General features: G+C 49.9%; 1 long non-coding RNA gene across 1 annotated transcript; it reads left to right on the top strand.

The window, feature by feature from the left end:
• Window positions 1-5,476: 5,476 nt before the first annotated feature.
• LOC146072465 (uncharacterized) lies at window positions 5,477-9,168 on the top strand. The gene is made up of 3 exons (XR_014473139.1): window positions 5,477-5,906; window positions 7,722-7,841; window positions 8,728-9,168. It is a non-coding gene; the product is annotated as an uncharacterized LOC146072465 (long non-coding RNA).
• The last annotated feature ends 13,315 nt before the right edge of the window (window positions 9,169-22,483 follow it).

Genomic DNA, 22,483 nt, shown 5'->3' with positions numbered 1-22,483 from the left:
TGGCAATCGTCGACACATGAAAAGTTTGAAATGAGTCTTTCATGATTTTTCTCACTTAGATAACTTGTTCATACTTTACAATCCACTTGGACTACAGTTAGGAACAGTAAAGTGTGCCAAGTGAAACAGCTCCTGAAGAAGAAATGGATAGGTATTGAAACACGTTGAGGGACTACACCTTACCACCAAGTGTTTTTCCAGAGACTGCTTACAGTACATCCAGCCCAGCTTACCATAAGGAGGACAAACATTCTCAGTCAATATACTGTATATGGCCAGAGTACAGCTTCCACTAACTACCATCAACAATGGCTGCACCCTGAGTGAATCGTCACCTCTGTTGGAGAATTTTCTGCGACAATATTTCAAGCATGTCAATGCCCCCTTGTAGTTAATCCTCTTAAAGGATAACATGATGCTGGATATCATAAATACATTGAGGTCCATCCCATTTCTTGAGCTCCACAATGAGCAGTGGATTTTAAATTATTAATTTTATTATCCTGATAATTCTCATGTTCTTAATTGTTGTACTTAAAACCAGTGTGGTTTAAATCCATCTGATTGTCTAGATATTTTAAAAATGTGTATACCTTATTAAGTACACCTTATTTGTTTAGAACCCCATATGCTGTATATTCTTCCTTTTGTTTGTACTTATGTGAATTCAGGAAGCCTTACACCCTCCCAGATAAAACAGCTATTGACTGTGACAGAGTTTTTTTTTTGTCCTTTCCATGTGTCGCCCATTTTCAAAAAGTGGTTGACCTAGTTGCTGTCTATCGAATAATCCACACCCATATTAGCTTACTGTACTTCTGTTAATTGCACTAAGACCGTGACCTAGGTTATGTTACATGGGACAGGGGCAAACGCAGGATTTTCAGAAGGGGGTTTCCAGAGGGGCGGAGCAAAGCACGTAGATGGACACTTAGGTGACCCAGTATATGCCAGGCCAGTTAAAGTATTATAGATAGACCAAATGTATATAAATAATAATAATAAAAAATTGGGGCCCCTACCGATCCTCCAGTGGTAGGGGTGGGGGAAGCTTTGATGTCCTGCGGGTGGTAGGGGGTATTATATCAACCGCTCAGCATGTAGGGCCTGGATAAGTAATTTCCACTAATTACCCCTTTACTGCACAGATGGTGGGAGATGAGATGGGAGAAGGGGACATTGGGCTGAATGAAGGGGCCTTGATACATAACTTTCAGAGTGGTAGAGGATGTTTAATATGCAGAGGAGAGTGGAATGGGCTTATTATTCATAATTTTCTGGTGTGAGGACAGCTTGCTTGACTGCAGATATCTCCAGTTTCCGGACAAAGATTTATTAGATCTTAATGGAATTAAAAACGAGAGAATCCCACCTAACAAATGGTATTGGGGACTAGGGGATCAGAGTTCAGGAGGCAGAGCAATCTGCCAACGAGAATATAAAACTACATACCAGGTGTGTGGAGCTGGAGCAGTAACCAGCTGCTGGAAGGCTGATATCTCTGGTTCTGGGAACAGTAGAGACAAGCTACTAGTGTCCATCAAAGGGGGAGAGTCCCAGCTTTTGGAATATACCCTCAAATAAAAACTCTAAGTCAGACAGAATCTGAAATATCTAACTGGGAAAAGCAATTAACAGGCTTGGATGGGGACCACTGCTTTGAAGTCAGATATCTCAGGTTCCCAAGGGCCGATTTTTAAAATTCTTCTACCCATGGAAAGAGGGGACCCTCAGCTTTCAGCCTAGGGCCCTTAGACTCCTGGGGGAGTTTCTGGGTACTCATAAACCCCCCCCCTGCATGCGCCACTGCGGGATGTGGTAACAGGGTGAAGCTAGGCTTTCAGGGTGTGGAATAGGGCTCCGACAGTCGGGATCCCGACAGCCATTAGCCCAACGTCTGAATCCCAGCTGGCCGGACTCAGACAGCATAGCGAGCGCAACAAAGCCCCTTGTGGGCTTGCCACGCTCACCACCTATTTTATTCTCCCTCTATGGGGGTCGTGGACCCCCACGAGGCAGAATAGCCGGTGGCCATCAGAAACCCGTCTGTCTGTGTTTTAACAGTCGGGATCCCGACGTGGGGTAAATGACTGTCGTGATCCCGACTTTCGGGACCAGGCTTTCAGTCATCTGTGGCAAAGGCTTGAACTCATCCCCCATTACATTGCAGTTACCATCGACTGTTACAGATATCAACATTATACAGACAGAAATGTTTGGTGGATGAGGGAAAAAACCTTCAACATGAAGGTGCCAGTGTATTTTGCATTTATTCTGTGGTTCTGGGGTATCTTCACTTTTAAATGGAGTATTCAGGCTCCACTGCCTCCAAAATCAAAGGTAAGTACTGTATCACTGGTAAATATCACTGTGACCGCCATATAACATTAAAGAGTATCAAAGACTACCATATATACAGAGAGCACCAGTAAACACCATATAATGCAGGGAACATCAGTGACCACCATATAAAGCAGGAAGCATCAGTGACCACCATACAATACATAGTACATAAGTGCCCACCATATAAGCAGGGGGCATCAGTAACCACCATATAATGCAGGGACCATTACTGACCACCATATAAAAGCAGGGAGCATCAGTGACTGCCCTATAATGCAGGGAGCATCAGTGACCGCCATATAATGCAGAAAGTCTCAGTGAACACCAAGGGAGGCTCCAGAGGTGGGACTGCGCAGTTTAAAATTCAAATCATCATTAGATATCATGGGTGCGATTTAATGGGATGAGAGATTCAGAAAATGAGAGATTTGGCGAGAAATCTCCAGGTTTTTTAAAGTAGCAATCATTTACACTGCAAAATCAAACTGGTTTAGCAGATTGCTGCTTTAAAAAAACTGGAGAATTCTCACCAAATCTCTCATTTTCTGAATCTCTCATCCTATTAAATCTCACCCAACATTGTAAATGTTCAAGTCCAGGGCATTGAACACCCCCAGGCTGGCCCAACACATCCCGAAAAATGCACCATACTACTGAGATAGCAAGTATAAGGGGCCTGCACACGGGGAGATGCTGAAGCTTTCTAAGCAATGTTAGATCACTCAGAATACTTCAGCAAGATCGCTCAGCACACAGCAATTTGTCAGTGCTGTGTGCTGAGCGATCTGTCAGGGCCAGAGTTTTTCAGTAAGAACACTGGCTCTGACCGATTAATATCCATCATGCTGTATATTAATCATTGGGCGATAGCAACGTGCGGGGCCACGCATCACTGTCTCAATGCCACACTTGTAGCGATGTAGGGGCATTTTCAAAAGCTATCTAGTAAGAAATCTAAATCTCTACTTGTGTAGGTCCCATAAATGTTATATAAGTAAAAGCAGCTGCTACAGTATGTGTAAAGAGTAAGTTATGATGGGTGAGTTATGATGTGAAGTTACGGTGTGTAATTATGTACATTTGAAGGCAAAGACTCCTTTTTATTAGGAACCCTTGCATTTGCAGAATGCATATTGAAAAGGGCACTATTAACTGTAAAAACCTGAATAAATTGATATTGTATGTCAGTAATGGGGATAGTTTGGGGTGTGGGCTCCTTGAGTAGGTTTGGTCATGCTGTTTCAGGGCATCACTGTCACAAACCTGACTTGTTTCACATTGTTTTCTCCATTTCCAAGTGTTTCCAGGCTTGCCTGTGTCCATTCTGCTGCTGCTGCAGCAGCATCATCACATTCCTAGTTGATTATTCACCTGTGAGGATTCCTGTCTGCTGAAGTAATCACAGGCTACTTCAGGTTGCCTGCATTCTAGGCTCCTCCATGTTGGAGACCACCAGCTGACATGGTTGCTCTAATACAGGCATGTCCAACGTTGGCCCTCCAGATGTTGTGAAACTACACATCCCAGCATGCTTTGCCACAGTTTTGCTATTAGAGAATGCTAAAACTATTGCGACGTATGCTGGGATGTGTAGTATCAAAACATCTGGAGGGCCAACGTTGGACATGCCTGCTCTAATAGCTCACCTGCAAAGTCTGACCTGGTTACCTGTGTCAGAACGTAGAGGTACAGTTTTTTTGGATTCTACACACAAATCACTATTTTGCCCTTTATTTGACGTGCAGTATGCTGCTGTTTATACTTTGTTTTTGTTTTTTGTATAGCAGGGGTGCTATCCTATTCAACTGGGGGTCAATGTTCAAAAAACGAAAAAGAAAGACAGTTGTAGGCGGATGCACTACTATCTGGGAGATCTGGATATTTAGTTATTGCATACACAATTTGTTAAAAAATGTGGGAACTCCTACTATCTTTATTTTGTTGTTTCTGATAAGGAGATGCCCACCGACTTGCGAAATAAGAGGTTACATTTTTTTTTAACCTCTGAGTATAACTATACATGACATATACAAATACATAGTTGCAATCTCTGCAAACTAGGCACAGTGGCAGCAAAGAGGGGGAAGTAACACTAATGTATTGAACATTGTATGAAACACCAAGTAGCAACATATCCTCCTTGTTAAACCTTTCAAAGACATCTATTATACAGTGTTAAGCCTATTCAGGCCAAGTGCCACAAAGTATCTATATATATATATATATATATATATATATATTATAAGGGCACGGTAGTGCCCTTATATTAAGGCTGAATCCAACGAACGGATTTTTCCCATAGGGAACTTTTCGGATGGGGGCATGGTGTTTAAGGGACTGCACCTCAAAAGTGACTGGGCGTACTGAGCTGAAATTTGGCACGTACGCGTAGAATCGTCAACCGGTGCTGCGTGCCAAATTTCAGGGCGAAATATTAAAAAATGAGCAATTGGGAGCGATCTAAACTTCCAACTGCCAGTTTTTTTCTGACACTCGCGAAATGACACTTTGTCACCCATGTTAGTCTATGAGGGTTTTTTTGGGAAGGCATAACTCGGGGTAGAGGAACAATTGAGACTTGGGGTTTGTTTTATTAGGTAGATATTGTCCCAGTGGAGTGCCTTTTGGGGTTGAGGATTTTCAGATAGGTACAGTTTTTTTATAATTTAGTGAAACATGCCCCATTATAGAGATAGGAGCTCCAACTTGTTGCGCATGCGCAGTACATAGCCGCCTACAGGAGGTGTACAGTGGCTTCAGTTGGGTGCACAAACATGGCCGACTCCTGCTCGCAAACAGTGCAATGGACGTCCCCGCCAGCTTCCCCATCCCCATGCTGCAACCAGTGGTAAGCCCCGCTATTTCCAGTGGCTGCAGGCCACTTCACCCACGCTCTCTGAGCAGAGCTAGACCCCTTGCAGTATCCTCCGTGCGGTGGCCGTCCCCACCAGCATCCAGCAGTAAGCCGCGCTATTTCCAGCCGCTGCAGGACACATCACCCACGCTCTCTGAGCAGAGCTACACTCCTACCAGCATCCTCCGTGCGGTGGCCGTCCCCGCCAGCTTCCCCATCCCCATGTAGCAACCAGCGGTAAGATGCGCTATTTCCATCCCCTGAGCCGGCACTGTCTCTGTAGTCGCCTGGTCCCGGAGCCTGCACCCCATAGCGCCGGGTAAGTCCTCCTCCGGCAGCTTCCACTAGTCCCCCGGCAGCTACCCCCGTCCCCAGCAGGCATCATCCTATCAGCCTGAGCCGGGCTACGGCCGCTGTACATGCCCTGGAGAGGTGTCGTGCTGCTGTCCCCAGCACTAAGCACCACGCTAATAGGCGGGGGCGCAGCAGAACAGCGGGAGACACAGGCGGCATACGGGCAGCGGCGTGATGTTCTTGTGACACTATTTATTAGTGTATTTTGCGTCGCGCAGGAAGAGCCTCCTTAACTGTGCCTGCAGCGCCTGTGGATCGAGTGAGGCTGGGATGAGAGGCAGCCCTGTGATCTGTGTGACATTGGGGATGTTTGTGCTGCCAGAGCTGAACACCCGGTATCTGCAGCTGAAGCAAGGTACATTCTCATTCTCTCTCTCTCTCTCTCTCTCTCTCTCTCTCTCTCTCTCTCTCTCCCCGCAGCCTAACTATACACCCCCACCATCCCCGCAGCCTAACTAACTATGCACCCCCTGTAGTGCATCCCTAACTATACACCCCCACCACCCCCGCAGCCTAACTATACACCCTGCATCCCCACAGCCTAATTAACTATACACCCCATGTAGCGCATCCCTAACTATACACCCCCACCACCCCCGCAGCCTAACTATACACCCCCACCACTCCCGCAGCCTAACTAACTATACACCCTGCATCCTCACAGCCTAATTAACTATACACCCCCTGTAGCGCATCCCTAACTATACACCCCCACCACCCCCGCAGCCTAACTATGCACCCCCACCATCCCCGCAGCCTAACTAACTATGCACCCCCTGTAGTGCATCCCTAACTATACACCCCCACCACCCCCGCAGCCTAACTATACACCCTTACCACCCCCGCAGCCTAACTATACACCCCCACCACTCCCGCAGCCTAACTATACACCCCCACCACCCCCGCAGCCTAACTATACACCCCCACCACTCCCGCAGCCTAACTATACACCCCACCACTCCCGCAGCCTAACTATTCACACCCACCACTCCCGCAGCATAACTATACACCCCCTCCACCCCTGCAGCCTAACTAACTATACACACTACATCCCCACAGCCTAACTAACTATACACCCCCTGTAGTGCATCCCTAACTATACACCCTACCACCCCCGCAGCCTAACTATACACCCCCACCACCCACGCAGCCTAACTATACACCCCCACCACTCCCGCAGCCTAACTATACACCCTGCATCCCCACAGCCTAACTAACTATACACCCCCTGTAGTGCATCCCTAACTATACACCCTACCACCCCCGCAGCCTAACTATACACCCCCACCACCCACGCAGCCTAACTATACACCCCCACCACTCCCGCAGCCTAACTATACACCCTGCATCCCCACAGCCTAACTAACTATACACCCCCTGTAGTGCATCCCTAACTATACACCCCCACCACCCCCGCAGCCTAACTATACACCCTGCATTCCCACAGCCTAACTAACTATACACCCTGCATCCCCACAGCCTAACTATACACCCCCTCCACCCCTGCAGCCTAACTAACTATACAACCTGCATCCCCACAGCCTAACTAACTATACACCCCCTGTAGTGCATCCCTAACTATACACCCCCACCACCCCCGCAGCCTAACTATACACCCCCGCAGCCTAACTATACACCCTGCATCCCCACAGCCTAACTAACTATACACCCCCTGTAGCGCATCCCTAACTATACACCCCCACCACCCCCGCAGCCTAACTATACACCCCCACCACCCCCGCAGCCTAACTATACACCCCCACCACCCCTGCAGCCTAACTATACACCCTGCATCCTCACAGCCTAACTAACTATACACCCTGCATCCTCACAGCCTAACTAACTATACACCCCCTGTAGCGCATCCCTAACTATACACCCCACCACCCCCGCAGCCTAACACCCTGCACCCCCACAGCCTAACTAACTATACACCCCCTGTAGCCTAACTATAAACCCCCATCCCCACAGTCTAACTATTTATACAGCCCCCACCCCCACATCCTAACTAACTATACATCCCCCACAGCCTAACTAACTATACACTGCCTTGTAGCCCAACCCTAACTCTACACCTCCCCTGCAGCCTAACTATAATCCCGCACCCCTACAGCCTAAATATATACCCCCAACCCCACAGCCTGACTCTGGGGAGCTCTGTCGCCCGCAGCATGAAGTGCAGCCCTGAAAGCCCCGGACAGTGCAGCCCTGAAAGCCCCTGGCAACTGCACCTTGTAGCCTCCAGTGAGTGGTCGGGTCAGAGCCTCTTCTATTCCAACAGCAGTCTAATGTAAGTATACCCAACCTACACCAATAGAACATATCTGGCACTGTGGGGGGGGGCATAGCTGGCACTGTGGGGGGCATAGCTGGCACTGTAAATGGCATATCTGGCACTGTGGGAGGGGGGGCATATCTGGCACTGGGGGGCCTATCTGGCACTGTGGGGGGGCATGTCGCACACGGGAGTCATATCTGGCACTGTGGGGGGGGGGGGGGCATTTCTGGCACTGTGGGGGGGGGGGCATATCAGGCACTGGGGGGCATATCGCACACTGGGGGCAAACCTAGCACTGTCGAGGGCATATCTGGCACTGGGTGCATATCTGATGCTGTCTGGCACTGTGGGGGGGGGGCATATCTGGCACTGTGGGGGGGCATATCTGGCACTCTGGGGGGGCATATCTGGCACTCTGGGGAGCATATCGCAAACTGTGGGGGGCATATCGCACACTGGGGGCAAACTTGACACTGCCGAGGGCATATCTGGCACTGGGTGCATATCTGATACTGTCTGGCACTGTGGGGGGCATATCTGGCACTGTGGCGGGCATGGCACTGTGGGGGGCATACCTAGCACTGTCGAGGGCATATCTGGAACTGTGGGGGGGGGGGGGGGCATATCTGGCACTGTGGGTGGCATATCTGGCACTGTGGGGGGCATGGCACTGTGGGGGGCATATCGCACACTGAGGGCATATCTGGCACTGGGTGCATATCTGGTACTGTCTGGCACTGTGGGGGCATATGGCTGGCACTGGGGGCATATCTGGCACTGTTTACGGCATATCTGGCACTGTCTGGGCATATGTGTGGCACTGTGGGGCATACCTAGCACTGTGGGGGCATACCTAGCACAGAGGTGGCATATCTTCATTGTCTCTTCTCCTTCACAGGACACGTGTTAGCCTGCTCTGTGCCGTTCCAGTCCCAGTGCTGGCTGCTGGAGGGAGCAGAAGAGGAGAACCGCGCGGTGCCAGCAGCAGAAGGTTAGGAAGCTCAGGAGAGTGCACTGAAAAGCAGAGGAGGGAGAAGAAGGCTGCAGGGAACCTGGAACCAGAGGTCCGGACAGGATGAATGAAGAGTTGCAGAGAGGTGAATCATCCAGAGTGTCCCCCAAAAGCAGCCTCCTTTGAAGCACAGTGGGCCAGGTTAGTAGCTACTACATACACCCTGCAGCCTAACACCACACCTCCCTACCTCCCCAAACCTGCTATTAAGAGGGACACCTTGCGCGCCCGGCTGTCTCCCAACTGCCCCCACCACCACGGGACACTGTGGGCCAGTTGGAAGGTATGCTGACACTATCCCCCCAGCCTAACTCTAACTGTATACCCCCCTCCCCCACGTAACTATAACTATACATCCCACCCCCCACCAGCCTAACACTAACTATACATCCCGCTCCCCACCAGCCTAACACTAACTATACATCCCACCCCCCCCCCCCCCCACCAGCCTAACACTAACTATACATCCCGCTCCCTGCAGTCTAATTGTGCCCACACACGCACCGATTCCGGCGATGCTATGCGATGGGGTGCGCGGTCCCGCGGCACCTCATCGTACAGTACAAAAAGTATGTGCTGCACATACTTTTTGTACTAGCTTTTTATCGCATCGCATGCACATCGCATGCACAAGGCATACGATGCGATGCGATGTGTGCTAGTTAAGCACAGAACGCACGCCGGGATCGATGCGTCTGTGGGCACCTTAAACTAACTATACATCCCACCCCCCACCAGCCTAACACTAACTATACATCCCGCTCCCCACTAGCCTAACACTAACTATACATCCCACTCCCCACCAGTCTAACACTAACTATACATCCCGCTCCCTGCAGTCTAACACTAACTATACATCCCACTCCCCACCAGCCTAACACTCACTATACATCCCGCTCCCCACCAGCCTAACACTCACTATACATCCCACTCCCCACCAGCCTAACACTAACTATACATCCCGCTCCCCACCAGCCTAACACTCACTATACATCCCACTCCCTGCAGTCTAATACTCACTATACATCCCGCTCCCCACTAGCCTAACACTAACTATACATCCCACCCCCCACCAGCCTAACACTAACTATACACCCCACTCCCTGCAGTCTAATACTCACTATACATCCCACTCCCCACCAGCCTCACTCACTATACATCCCACTCCCCACCAGCCTAACACTAACTATACATCAAGCCCCCCACCAGCCTAACACTCACTATACATCCCGCCCCCCACCAGCCTAACACTCACTATACATCCCGCCCCCCACCAGACTAACACTCACTATACATCCCGCCCCCCACCAGACTAACACTCACTATACATCCCGCTCCCCACCAGCCTAACACTAACTATACATCCCACCCCTTACCAGCCTAACACTAACTATACATCCCACCCCTTACCAGCCTAACACTAACTATACACCCCACTCCCTGCAGTCTGAAACTCACTATACATCCCACTCCCCACCAGCCTAACACTCACTATACATCCCACTCCCCACCAGCCTAACACTAACTATACGTCCCGCCCCCCACCAGCCTAACACTAACTATACGTCCCGCCCCCCACCAGCCTAACACTCACTATACATCCCGCCCCCCACCAGCCTAACACTCACTATACATCCCGCCCCCCACCAGACTAACACTCACTATACATCCCACCCCCCACCAGCCTAACACTAACTATACATCCTGCCCCCCACCAGCCTAACACTCACTCTACATCCTGCCCCCCACCAGCCTTACACTCACTATACATCCCACTCCCCACCAGCCTAACACTCACTATACATCCCACTCCCCACCAGCCTTACACTAACTATACATCCCGCTCCCTGCAGTCTAACACTAACTATACTGTACATCCCGCTCTCCACATCCTAACTTTAACTATACATCCCTGTCCCCTGCAGCCTAACTCTAGCTATACATACCTCCATAGACTAACCTTATCTATATACCCCCCCCCCCACATCCCAACCATTCTCCTCCCACCTGCAGCCCTAACCCCACCCATCGCCACAGCCTAAACCTAACATACACTCCCCTCCGCAGCATAATCTAGCCTAGGTTTAGCCTATAACACTAATCACGCAGCCTATAACACTAACCATACACACACCACGCAGCCTATAACCCTAACAATACACACACCCCATAGCATATAACACTAATCATACACACACCCCACAGAATATAACAATAATCATACACACACACACACCACAGCCTCTAACCCTAACCATACACACACATACACACATCCCGGAGCCGATAACCCTAACCACACACACACACGCACATCCCGGAGCCTATAACCCTAACCACACACACACACACACCCCACAGCCTATAACCCTAACCATACACACACACCGCAGCCTATAACCCTAACCATACACACACACACCGCAGCTTATAACCCTAACCATACACACACATACACACATCCCGGAGCCTATAACCCTAACCACACACACACACATCCCGGAGCCTATAACCCTAACCACACACACACCCCACAGCCTATAACCCTAACCATACACACACACCGCAGCCTATAACCCTAACCCTAACCATACACAGACACACCCCGGAGCCTATAACCCTAACCATACACACACACACCCCGGAGCCTATAACCCTAACCATACACACACACACACACACACCGGAGCCTATAACCCTAACCACACACACACACCCCGCAGCCTATAACCCTAACCATACACACACATACACACATCCCGGAGCCTATAACCCTAACCATACACACACCCCGCAGCCTATAACCCTTACCATACACAAACACACACACCCCGCAGCCTATAACCCTAACCAAACACACACACACACATCCCGGAGCCTCTAACCATACACACACACACACACCCCGGAGCCTATAACCCTAACCATACACACACCCCGCAGCCTATAACCCTAACCACACACACACACCCCACAGCCTATAACCCTAACCATATACACACATACACACATCCTGGAGCCTATAACCCTAACCACACACACACACACACAAGCCGGAGCCTATAACCCTAACCACACACACACACCCCGCAGCCTATAACCCTAACCATATACACACATCCCGGAGCCTATAACCCTAACGATACACACACATACACACATCCCGGAGCCTATAACCCTAACCACACACACACACATCCCGGAGCCTATAACCCTAACCATACACACACATCCCGGAGCCTATAACCCTAACCATACACACACATACACACATCCCGGAGCCTATAACTTTAACCATACACACACATACACACATCCCGGAGCCTATAACCCTAACCATACACACACATACACACATCCCGGAGCCTATAACCCTAACCAAACACACACACACCCCGGAGCCTATAACCCTAACCAAACACACACACACACACCCCGCAGCCTATAACCCTAACCATACACACACACACACACCGCGCATCATATAACCCTAACCATACACACACACCCCGCAGCCTATAACCCTAACCACATACACACATACACACATCCCGGAGCCTATAACCCTAACCACACAGACACACATCCCGGAGCCTATAACCCTAACCACACACACACCCCACAGCCTATAACCCTAACCATACACACACACCGCAGCCTATAACCCTAACCCTAACCATACACAGACACACCCCGGAGCCTATAACCCTAACCATACACACACACACCCCGGAGCCTATAACCCTAACCATACACACACACACACACACCGGAGCCTATAACCCTAACCACACACACACACCCCGCAGCCTATAACCCTAACCATACACACACATACACACATCCCGGAGCCTATAACCCTAACCATACACACACCCCGCAGCCTATAACCCTTACCATACACAAACACACACACCCCGCAGCCTATAACCCTAACCATACACACACACACATCCCGGAGCCTCTAACCATACACACACACACACACACACCCCGGAGCCTATAACCCTAACCATACACACACCCCGCAGCCTATAACCCTAACCACACACACACACCCCACAGCCTATAACCCTAACCATATACACACATACACACATCCTGGAGCCTATAACCCTAACCACACACACACACACACACACAAGCCGGAGCCTATAACCCTAACCACACACCCACACCCCGCAGCCTATAAACCTAACCATATACACACATCCCGGAGCCTATAACCCTAACGATACACACACATACACACATCCCGGAGCCTATAACCCTAACCACACACACACACATCCCGGAGCCTATAACCCTAACCATACACACACATCCCGGAGCCTATAACCCTAACCATACACACACATACACACATCCCGGAGCCTATAACTTTAACCATACACACACATACACACATCCCGGAGCCTATAACCCTAACCATACACACACATACACACATCCCAGAGCCTATAACCCTAACCAAACACACACACACCCCGGAGCCTATAACCCTAACCAAACACACACACACACACCCCGCAGCCTATAACCCTAACCATACACACACACACACACACCGCGCATCATATAACCCTAACCATACACACACACACCCCGCAGCCTATAACCCTAACCACATACACACATACACACATCCCGAAGCCTATAACCCTAACCACACACACACGCACATCCCGGAGCCTATAACCCTAACCACACACACACACACCCCGCAGCCTATAACCCTAACCATACACACACAGACACACATCCCGGAGCCTATAACCCTAACCATACACACACACACACATCCCGGAGCCTATAACCCTAACCATACACACACATACACACATCCCGGAGCCTATAACCCTAACCACACACACACACACACACACACACACGCACATCCCGGAGCCTATAACCCTAACCACACACACATATACACACATCCCGGAGCCTATAACCCTAACCACACACACACACACACATCCCGGAGCCTATAACCCTAACCATACACACACACACACACACCCCGGAGCCTATAACCCTAACCATACACACACACACACACACACCACGGAGCCTATAACCCTAACCATACACACACACACCCCACAGCCTATAACTCTAACCATACAGACACATCGCAGCCTATAACCCTAATCATACACAAACACCCCGCAGCCTATAACCCTAACTACACACACACACCCCGCAGCCTATAACCCTAACCATACAGACACATCGCAGCCTATAACCCTAACCATGCACATACACCCCGCAGCCTATAACCCTAACAATACACACACACCCCGCAGCCTATAACCCTAACCATACACACACACACACATCCCGGAGCCTATAACCCTAACCACACACACACACACACACACACACACCCCGGAGCCTATAACCCTAACCATACACACACACCCCGGAGCCTATAACCCTAACCATACACACACACCCCAGAGCCTATAACCCTAACCATACACACACACCCCTGAGCCTATAACCCTTACCATACACACACACACACACACCCCGGAGCCTATAACCCTAACCATACACACACACACACACACACCCCGGAGCCTATAACCTTAACCATACACACACACCCCGCAGCCTATAACCCTAACCATACACACACATCGCAGCCTATAACCCTAACCATGCACACACACCCCGCAGCCTATAACCCTAACCATGCACACACACCCCGCAGCCTATAACCCTAACCATACACACACACACACCGCAGCCTATAACCCTAACCATACACACACCCCCCGCAGCCTATAACCCTAACCATACACATCCCGCAGCCTATAACCCTAACAATACACACACACCCTGCAGCCTATAACCCTAACCATACACACATCCCGGAGCCTATAACCCTAACCATACACACACATACACACATCCCGGAGCCTATAACCCTAACCATACACACACACACATCCCGGAGCCTATAACCCTAACCACACACACATCCCGGAACATATAACCCTAACCATACACACACACACTCCGGAGCCTATAACCCTAACCATACACACACACACCCCGGAGCCTATAACCCTAACCATACACCCACACACACCCCGGAGCCTATAACCCTAACCATACACACACACCCAGGAGCCTATAACCCTAACCATACACACACACACACACACACACACACACCCCGGAGCCTATAACCCTAACCATACACACACACACCCCGGAGCCTATAACCCTAACCATACACACACACACACACACACACACACCCCGGAGCCTATAACCTTAACCATACACACACACCCCGCAGCCTATAACCCTAACCATACACACACATCGCAGCCTATAACCCTAACCATGCACACACACCCCGCAGCCTATAACCCTAACCATACACACACACACCGCAGCCTATAACCCTAACCATACACACACCCCCCGCAGCCTATAACCCTAACCATACACATCCCGCAGCCTATAACCCTAACAATACACACACACCCTGCAGCCTATAACCCTAACCATACACACATCCCGGAGCCTATAACCCTAACCATACACACACATACACACATCCCGGAGCCTATAACCCTAACCATACACACACACACATCCCGGAGCCTATAACCCTAACCACACACACATCCCGGAACATATAACCCTAACCATACACACACACACTCCGGAGCCTATAACCCTAACCATACACACACACACCCCGGAGCCTATAACCCTAACCATACACACACATCGCAGCCTATAACCCTAACCATGCACACACACCCCGCAGCCTATAACCCTAACCATACACACACACACCGCAGCCTATAACCCTAACCATACACACACCCCCCCCCCCCGCAGCCTATAACCCTAACCATACACATCCCGCAGCCTATAACCCTAACAATACACACACACCCTGCAGCCTATAACCCTAACCATACACACATCCCGGAGCCTATAACTCTAACCATACACACACATACACACATCTCGGAGCCTATAACCCTAACCATACACACACACACACATCCCGGAGCCTATAACCCTAACCACACACACATCCCGGAACATATAACCCTAACCATACACACACACACTCCGGAGCCTATAACCCTAACCATACACACACACACCCCGGAGCCTATAACCCTAACCATACACCCACACACACCCCGGAGCCTATAACCCTAACCATACACACACACCCAGGAGCCTATAACCCTAACCATACACACACACACACACACCCCGGAGCCTATAACCCTAACCATACACACACATACCCCGGAGCCTATAACCCTAACCATACACACACACACACCCCGGAGCCTATAACCCTAACCATACATACACACACCCCGGAGCCTATAACCCTAACCATACACACACACACCCCGGAGCCTATAACCCTAACCATACACACACACACCCACCGGAGCCTATAACCCTAACCATACACACACACCCCGGAGCCTATAACCCTAACCATACACACACACCCCTGAGCCTATAACCCTTACCATACACACACACCCCGGAGCCTATAACCCTAACCATACACACACACACACACACACACCGGAGCCTATAACCCTAACCATACACACACACACACACACCGGAGCCTATAACCCTAACCATACACACACACACACCCCGGAGCCTATAACCCTAACCATACACACACACCCCACAGCCTATAACCCTAACCATACAGAAACACACCCCACAGCCTATAACCCTAACCACACACACACACCCCTGAGCCTATAACCCTTACCATACACACACACCCCGGAGCCTATAACCCTAACCATACACACACACACACACCCCGGAGCCTATAACCCTAACCACACACACACCCCGCAGCCTATAACCCTAACCATACACACACATACACACATCCTGGAGCCTATAACCCTAACCATACACACACACACACACACACACATCCCGGAGCCTATAACCCTAACCACACACACATCCCGGAGCATATAACCCTAACCATACACACACACACACACACCCCGGAGCCTATAACCCTAACCATACACACACACACAACCCGGAGCCTATAACCCTAACCATACACCCACACACACCCCGGAGCCTATAACCCTAACCATACACACACACACAACCCGGAGCCTATAACCCTAACCATACACCCACACACACCCGGAGCCTATAACCCTAACCATACACACACACACACACACACACTCCGGAGCCTATAACCCTAACCATACACACACACACACCCCGGAGCCTATAACCCTAACCATACACACACATACCCCGGAGCCTATAACCCTAACCATACACACACACACACCCCGGAGCCTATAACCCTAACCATACACACACACACACCCCGGAGCCTATAACCCTAACCATACACACACACACACCCCGGAGCCTATAACCCTAACCACACACACACACACCACGGAGCCTATAACCCTAACCATACACACACACACCCCGGAGCCTATAACCCTAACCATACACACACACACACCCATCCCGGAGCCTATAACCCTAACCATACACACACACACACCCCGGAGCCTATAACCCTAACCATACACACACACACACCCCGGAGCCTATAACCCTAACCATACACACACACACACCCCGGAGCCTATAACCCTAACCATACACACACACACCCCGGAGCCTATAACCCTAACCATACACACACACCCCAGAGCCTATAACCCTAACCATACACACACACACCCCGGAGCCTATAACCCTAACCATACACACACACCCCGGAGCCTATAACCCTTACCATACACACACACACCCCGGAGCCTATAACCCTAACCATACACACCCCGGAGCCTATAACCCTAACCATACACACACACACCCCGGAGCCTATAACCCTAACCATACACACACACACACCCCGGAGCCTATAACCCTAACCATACACACACATACCCCGGAGCCTATAACCCTAACCATACACACACACACACCCCGGAGCCTATAACCCTAACCATACACACACACACACACACACACACACACCCCGGAGCCTAGAACCCTAACCATACACACACACACACACCCCGGAGCCTATAACCCTAACCATACACACACACACACACCCCGGAGCCTATAACCCTAACCATATACACACACACACCCCGGAGCCTATAACCCTAACCATACACACACACACACACACACACACACACACACCCTGGAGCCTATAACCCTAACCATACACACACACACCCCGGAGCCTATAACCCTAACCATACACACACACACACCCCGGAGCCTAGAACCCTAACCATACACACACACACCCCGGAGCCTATAACCCTAACCATACACACACACCCCGGAGCCTATAACCCTAACCATACACACACACACACACACACACACCCCGCAGCCTATAAACCTAGCCATACACACACACACACACACCCCGGAGCCTATAACCCTAACCATATACACACACACACCCCGGAGCCTATAACCCTAACCATACACACACACACACACACACCCCGGAGCCTATAACCCTAACCATACACACACACACCCCGGAGCCTATAACCCTAACCATACACACACACACCCCGGAGCCTAGAACCCTAACCATACACACACACACCCCGGAGCCTATAACCCTAACCATACACACACACCCCGGAGCCTATAACCCTAACCATACACACACACACCCCGCAGCCTATAAACCTAGCCATACACACACACACCCCGGAGCCTATAACCCTAACCATACACACACCCCGGAGCCTATAAACCTAGCCATACACACACACCCCGGAGCCTATAACCCTAACCATACACACACACACACCCCGGAGCCTATAACCCTAACCACACACACACACACACCACGGAGCCTATAACCCTAACCATACACACACACACCCCGGAGCCTATAACCCTAACCATACACACACACACACCGGAGCCTATAACCCTAACCATACACACACACACCGGAGCCTATAACCCTAACCATGCACACACACTGGAGCCTATAACCCTAACCATACACACACACACCCCGCAGCCTATAACCCTAACCATACACACACACACACACCCATCCCGGAGCCTATAACCCTAACCATACACACACACACACCCCGGAGCCTATAACCCTAACCATACACACACACACACCCCGGAGCCTATAACCCTAACCATACACACACACACACCCCGGAGCCTATAACCCTAACCATACACACACACACCCCGGAGCCTATAACCCTAACCATACACACACACCCCAGAGCCTATAACCCTAACCATACACACACACACCCCGGAGCCTATAACCCTAACCATACACACACACCCCGGAGCCTATAACCCTTACCATACACACACACACCCCGGAGCCTATAACCCTAACCATACACCCACACACACCCCGGAGCCTATAACCCTAACCATACACACACACACCCCGGAGCCTATAACCCTAACCATACACACACACACACCCCGGAGCCTAAAACCCTAACCATACACACACATACCCCGGAGCCTATAACCCTAACCATACACACACACACACCCCGGAGCCTATAACCCTAACCATACACACACACACACCCCGGAGCCTATAACCCTAACCATACACACACACACACACCCCGGAGCCTATAACCCTAACCATACACACACACACACACCCCGGAGCCTATAACCCTAACCATATACACACACACACCCCGGAGCCTATAACCCTAACCATACACACACACACACACACACACACACCCCGGAGCCTATAACCCTAACCATACACACACACACCCCGGAGCCTATAACCCTAACCATACACACACACACCCCGGAGCCTAGAACCCTAACCATACACACACACACCCCGGAGCCTATAACCCTAACCATACACACACACCCCGGAGCCTATAACCCTAACCATACACACACACACACACACCCCGCAGCCTATAAACCTAGCCATACACACACACACACACCCCAGAGCCTATAACCCTAACCATATACACACACACACCCCGGAGCCTATAACCCTAACCATACACACACACACACACACACCCCGGAGCCTATAACCCTAACCATACACACACACACCCCGGAGCCTATAACCCTAACCATACACACACACACCCCGGAGCCTAGAACCCTAACCATACACACACACACCCCGGAGCCTATAACCCTAACCATACACACACACCCCGGAGCCTATAACCCTAACCATACACACACACACCCCGCAGCCTATAAACCTAGCCATACACACACACACACACCCCGGAGCCTATAACCCTAACCATACACACACCCCGGAGCCTATAAACCTAGCCATACACACACACCCCGGAGCCTATAACCCTAACCATACACACACCCCGGAGCCTATAAACCTAACCATACACAAACTGCAGAGACTATAAACCTAACCATACACACACATCCAGCAGCCTATAACCCTAAACACACTCACACACATCCCGCAGCCTATAATCCTAACCATATACACCCCCCGCAGCCTATAACCCTAACCATACACACCCCCCGTAGCATATAACCATACACACACATCCCGCAGCCTATAACCCTAACCATACACACACCCCGCAGCCTATTACCCTAACCATACACAAACCTGCAGCCTATAAACCTAACCACACACACACACACACATTGCAGCCTATAACCCTAACCATACACACACACACACACACATCCCACAGGCTATAACCCTAACCATACACACACCCTGCAGCCTATAACCCTAAACATACACATCCCCCATAGCCTATAACCATATGTACACATCCCGCAGCCTATTACCTTAACCATGCACACCCCCCGCAGCCTATAACCCTAACCATGCCCCCCCTGCAGCCTATAACCCTAACCATGCACCCCCCCCCCCGCAGCCTATAACCCTAACCATACACACACCCCACAGCCTATAACCCTAACCATACACACACCCCGCAGCCTATAACCCCAACCATATAACCCCCCACAGCCTATTACCCTTACCATACACACACACCGTAGCCTATAACCCTCACCATACACCTCCCCCCCTGCAGCCTGTAACCCTAACCATACACATCCCCCGCAGCCTGTAACCCTAACCATAAACACACCCGCAGCCTATAACCCTAACCATACACACTGTGCAGCCTATAACCTAACCATACACACTGTGCAGCCTATAACCTAACCATACACACCGTGCAGCCTATAACCTAACCATACACACATCCCGCAGCCTATAACCCTAACCATACACCCCCCCCCGCAGCCTATAACCCTAACCATACACACCCCGCAGCCTATAACCCTAACCATACACACACACACTGCAGCCTATAACCCTAACCATACATACACCCAGCTCTTTTCCGACGGCTCCATCGCCTGAGCTTCAAGTGAGGTCTGCTGCTCCTATGTTTATTTATTTTAATTAATTGGGACGACAGCACCTTAAGTTACATTGTTTTACCATTAATTGTGATTTATGTATATTTTTGTATATTTTATGTGTTTATAAAATATTTTTGATATTTCAATTGAACTGAGACTTGTGTTATTATTGAAAAGGGGGACCTATATTACATTCAATTTTTAACTTTAATCAAAGGTATAATTGCTAATGCTGTGTGTGCTTTCCAATGTTTTCTTTTATTTCTTACAAGCTGGTTTGCTTGTTATCATATGCGGGTTTCCTTGGCTATTAATTGTTTTATTCAAAATAGCACCAGAGGTATGGTGTGACTCACTACCTCCCTCCATTTTTTTTAGATTGAAATAGGTCACATTCCTCTTATTAGAATTTGATCGTAACCAAAAAACAAATTTTATCATTGCACAAAGCCAAAATGGCTCCGGGAGGCTGCTGCGAATGCACAGTCATGTGTAGCTCCTCCCACGGTCCTTTGCAGGGAGGACCATAAAAGGAGGCACATGCACAGCAGCCCCCCATCGACACTTCCTTTAACTCCGGCGATCCAGTCTGGAGACCGCACCACTGCCATGCCAGAAGGAGGAGGCTCTGTGTTCCTGCTCAGCATCTGCAGACACCAGAGAAAAGGGGAGCGGCTGCCTGGAACTCACTGCTGGAGCGGAAACCATCAAGTTACACAGAAGGAACAGATTGATCGCCATCCCCGGGAGGAACACTCAGCCTGGTGGAGTTCCATGACCTGGTAGGGTCAGCGTGCCATGTATAGGTAGGCATCATTGACTCTGGCACCTGTATCCTAACCCTGTACACAGACACACACACACACACACACACACACCCATAATCATATGGGTCTCATACTCATTGCCAGGGGTTTGTAATGCTTGTAGCCAGTGGTAATGCTCATTGACAAGGGTGCGTTATTGTTAAACATTTTTAAAAATCCAATGTTTATTCTTACAGTACAATTTTACATTTGAGTTAAAAAAATAAATTGAAAAAAAGCAATGAAATTCCAAAGACAAAAAACCTTACGGTTTCACACGTCCCATTAAGGCTTCTTACACATGATCTGGCATTTCTGAAACCTGTTGTAACTCTTCCACTCAAACGCCAAAAAGCAATGAAATTACGATCATTAAG

This window comes from Crinia signifera, chromosome 4, assembly GCF_055691185.1.
Source record: "Crinia signifera chromosome 4, ASM5569118v1, whole genome shotgun sequence".
Taxonomy (NCBI): domain Eukaryota; kingdom Metazoa; phylum Chordata; class Amphibia; order Anura; family Myobatrachidae; genus Crinia; species Crinia signifera.
Note: the sequence above shows the minus strand (reverse complement) of the source record. Positions and strands in the feature narration are given on the sequence as shown.